At 38.9% G+C, this 4,956-nt stretch overlaps 1 pseudogene; it reads right to left on the bottom strand.

Moving 5' to 3' along the window:
• Positions 1 to 209: 209 nt before the first annotated feature.
• Positions 210 to 2,644, bottom strand: LOC140957270 (magnesium-chelatase subunit ChlH, chloroplastic-like; annotated as a pseudogene).
• Positions 2,645 to 4,956: the final 2,312 nt, after the last annotated feature.

Genomic DNA, 4,956 nt, shown 5'->3' with positions numbered 1-4,956 from the left:
AAAACACATTTGCTATTATGGATTCCGGTATGTTTTATAGTATTTATTTATGATAATTTGACATGAATGTTTAAAGATCTTGTTGTGGTTAAGAAATTTAAAGTGCCAACAACATACAAATACAACGAAGGCAAACCACCCTGGAAAAATGAACACAACGAGCAACTTCTAGGGGAAAAAAATCAGGCTCTAAGTTTTGAATCAAGAATTTAACGATCGATCCCTTCGATCTTATCCTCGACTTCTGAGTACAATTGCTTCAAAAACGTCTGAACCTACTTCCTAAAAGAATTTGGGTTCGTCTGTTCAACATTTGGTCGTCCTGAATAAAAGTAGTGTTTGCCTCTTCGTACACCCAATTGTCGACTTGTACAGAAGTTGCACTCCATCCAACAGTGTTTGTCAGGCATTTTTCAATCTCACGGACCCCCTCGCCATCATGCCTTCATACCATTTTGGATTCAACTACTTAGTCCTTGCATCAAGGCGAACGGTCTCAGTTAGTGTACGTACCTAAATCATGAAGAAAACGTTGTTAAACAATGTTGATCAGTAAAAAAAATAGTATAAATATATTTTAGGAACTAATAATAATAGAGAATTAAGACAACGACCACATGATTAAAAGGAAAAAAAAATCTCGTGATACATTTAGTAGGAAATCTTTAATTATTTTAAAGTAAATTCCTTGATTGCTAAAACACACAATTTCCATTCACACGTAGCAGAGAAATAGTACGCAAAACCATGAATTATTTATTTCTTGATGGCAAGTCATGGAATTTACCCGTGCATTAGCTGTAGTAGTATTAGCAATGTATGCACTGGGCTTCTTTCCATCTTTCCTGAGGTTCTGCACCAGATTTGTTGGGTCCGAATCAAAGTAATGACTGACATCAGAGAGAGAAATATCTGATGAATCAAGATTTTGGAATGTAGCATCAGCCGTGCTGAGAGCCATCTCAAAAATCTTCCTTTTCTTAGTCATGCCTGCACCGGGAGCATCGCTGTCGAATGCGAACGAGTTTTGACTCAAGTACATGTCCTGGAGTTGCTTCTCGTCATTCCAGGACGAATTTTAAACGACAATGCTTACACTGGAGGAGTACGAGCCCGAGACATCTGAAAAGATATGGGATGCAGCTTCACGTACATGAACTCCTAGATCTTTGGCTTGTTCCAGTGCATGTTTCCTGACGTAATTTTGGTCTTCAGGATCGTCTAACTAAGCAACCATCTTCACTGCTCGATCAAGGAGATTCATCTATGTACAAATAACTTAGCCATGAAAATGACAAATGGATAAAGTTATAACTATAAAATAAGCCAAGAAAGTGTGAATACCTGATTAATGAAAAGGTCTCTGAACACGCCAGAACAGTTGACGACCGCATCGATCCTTGGTCTTCCAAGCTCTTCAAGGCTCACAAGTTCAACCCAGTTCACTCTCCCAAAAGTATCTGCAAGACTGCAACTTGTTGTTTGGGGTATTCAAATATGTGAGGAAAACAAGAAGAAAACAAAAATAATGGCTTGTAGAGGCAAGTGTTGAACACTTTTTCCTTAAGAAGAATTTGCCCTCACAATGTGCTAGAGTTGGTGGCAATCTTCTCCCAAGATACAACTACAACACTTGAATAATGAGCACTCAAATATTCAAGTTCTATCACAAGGAAATGAATAAAACTCTCTCTTTTAGAAGAAGGAAGAAGAAGAAGATGCAAAATGATGTAATGTAATTTTTTGATTTTCAATAATCAAACATTTAATGTTTTTCAAGTGAAAAGACATGAGTTTTCATTCATAAGGGTGTGCCTTGGCCATTGTAACTGACCACAATCATCAAACAATGCCAAGGAAATGAAAAATGGCTGAAAAATCCGAAGGGACACGAAACAGCACGAAGGGGCGCGTGCAGGCGCCCCTGTGCACTCGGCAGCGCTCGGTGTGCGCGCCTGCCACGGGCGCATGTGCGCGCCTGCCACGGGCGCATGTGCGCGCCTGCTACTGTTCCAATTTTTTTTTCCGTCGTCCCTTACATGTTCCGACTACTCGTTTGAAGTTCTTTCAACATTCGATGAACTTGTTTCGAGTTTAATTCAGAACCACCAAACTTAATATTCATTCATTAAGTTTCGTTTTTCGTTTCGAATTTTTCCAATCAAACATATTGATTTATTTGCTTAATTTTCATTCATTAAGCATCAAAATTTTCCAACAATCCCCCACATGAATGAAATTAATGCATGAATGCTCGTGATGCATAAGAGAGAGTATATACGAAAAACTATCACATCAGGAGAGGTGGCTTTTGGCTTTGAACCTTCCTTAGTGGAATACAATCGGATTTACTAGGCCACGAAGTGAACGTGATGTCTTGAACTTCTTGGCGGTTCATGTAAACCCAGACAACTGTACCACATGATAACCTTTCTTCCATTTTCATTTGTTGTATCGGTTGTGTCCGTTTTGGCCTTGGAACACATCTTGGCTTCATACGTGTTTCATCGAGGCGGCTCGTCCTCACACGTACATAGGTGATCTCCTTGTAAAAGGATATCCTGCTTACCCCGCTTTTGCAAGCTACAGAATCATTAAAAGTACAATATTTAACCTCACTACCTTTGTAGGCAACTTCACTCATCGTCATAGGAATGAGGAGTGATTCCTCAAGTTCTCATAACTTAGTTGTCCCATTGAACCAAGATCTTGGGATATCCAATCAACAAGGTTGGGTTGCCACTATGAAAACTTTATTTAGTAGGTTTTAAACCCATTCCTCTTGACAGACAGTACATTTGATCTCTATTTAATGCTTTTGTAAGCGGATCCGCTAAGTTATCCTTTGATTTAATATAATCAACAGATATAATTCCATTAGAGATCAACTGTCGTACAGTATTATGTCTTCGACGAATGTGTCGAGACTTGCCCTTGTACATACTGTTTTGTGTCCTTGCAATTGCCGACTGACTATCGCAATGTATCATGATTGCTGGCACTGGACTTGTCCAACACGGAATGTCCTCTAGAAAGTTACGAAGCCATTCAGCTTCTTCTGCAGCTTTATCTAGCGCTATGAACTCCGATTCCATAGTAGATCTAGCAATGCAAGTTTGTTTCGATGACCTCCAAGAGATTGCTCATCCACCAATGGTAAATACATAGCCGCTGGTGGATTTGGAATCCTTGGTGTCAGAAATCCAATTTGCATCACAGTATCCTTCAAGTACTGCAGGATACCTTGTGTAATTTAGTCCATATTCTGAGGTGTGCTTTAAATATCTAAGCACCCTTGTCAATGCCTTCCAGTGTGCATCACTAGGATTACTTGTAAACCGACTTAACTTGTTAACCGCACAAGCGATGTCAGGTCTAGTACAGTTAGTGATGTACATAAGGCTTCCAATAATTCTGGAGTATTCCAGTTGGGAAACTGGTTCTCCACGATTCTTCGCCAAATGGACATTTACGTCTAAAGGCGTTTTTACTGGGGTAGAGTCATAAGCGTTAAACTTCTTCAACACTGTTTCTACATAACGAGACTGAGATAGGATTATTGCTTCTGGAGTTCTAAAGATTTTAATCCCCAAAATTACATCAGCAATACCCATATCTTTCATATCAAAATGTTTTGTCAACATTTTCTTTGTACCTTTAATCAACTCTTGGCTATTCCCCATTATTAGCATGTCATCCACATATAAACATACTATTACATAAGATTCTCGAGTGCCTTTAATGTAAACACATTTGTCACACTCATTAATCTTAAATCCATTTGACAATACTACATTGTCAAATTTTTCGTGCCACTGCTTGGGCGCTTGTTTAAGTCCGTATAGTGACTTAATTAAACGACAGACCTTTCTTTCTTGTCCTTTAACAATGAAGCCTTCAGATTGCTCCATATATATTTCTTCTTCAAGTTCACCATTTAAGAATGCCGTTTTGACATCCATTTGATGTATCTCAAGGTTATGCAAAGCTGCAATAGCAATGAGCACACGAATGGATGTTATTCTTGAAACTGGTGAATATGTGTCGAAGAAATCATGACCTTCTCTTTGTCTATAGCCTTTGGCCACAAACCTGGCTTTGTATTTTTCAATACTTCCATCAACTCTCATTTTCTTTTTCAATATCCATTTACATCCCAATGGCTTGGTACCTAGTGGAAGATCCACTAGTTCCCAAGTATGGTTTTGCAATATGGAATCCATTTCAGAGTTGATGGCTTCTTTCCAATAGGGAGCTTCAGGGCTAGCTAGAGCATCTTGCATGTCCTTTGGTTCATTCTCCAACATAAAAGTATGGAAGTCTGGACCAAAGGACTTTGAGATTATAGCCCTTTTGCTTCTTCTTTGCTCTTGCTCCTTTGAAGAACTTTCCAATGGTGTAGCATTTTCATTTAGAGTTGGTTCATGTGTAGGTACTTGACCTGCATGCTCCGTCTCAAGTTTTCGTTTGCTAGAACCATTTTCTTTCCTTTCTTTACAAGGAAATATATTTTTAAAAAATACTGCATTTCTTGACTCAATTGTCATACCCGTATTCATTTCTACATTTTCGGATTTGTGCACTATAAACCTATAGGCACTATTATTATGTGCATATCCGATGAATATGCAGTCTACCGTCTTTGGTCCAATTCGCTCTTGTTTAGGCTTTGGTATTTCAACCTTAGCTAGACACCCCCACACTTTAAGGTACTTGTAGGCAGGTTTGTGACCTTTCCACAATTCATAAGGTGACTTGTCATTTTTCTTGTGGGGTATCTTGTTCAGGATGTGATTAGCCGATAGTATTGCTTCCCCCCAAAAGTTTTGGGGTAGTCATGAACTTATTAACATAGCATTCATCATATCTTTCAGAGTTCGATTCTTTCTTTCGGCAATGCCATTCGATTGGGGTGAATAATGAGCAGTCGTTTCATGAATTATGCCCAAAGATGTG

This window comes from Primulina huaijiensis, chromosome 2 (assembly GCF_012295235.1).
Source record: "Primulina huaijiensis isolate GDHJ02 chromosome 2, ASM1229523v2, whole genome shotgun sequence".
Classification (NCBI taxonomy): Eukaryota; Viridiplantae; Streptophyta; class Magnoliopsida; order Lamiales; family Gesneriaceae; genus Primulina; species Primulina huaijiensis.
This window is presented reverse-complemented; position numbering and strand designations above follow the sequence as displayed.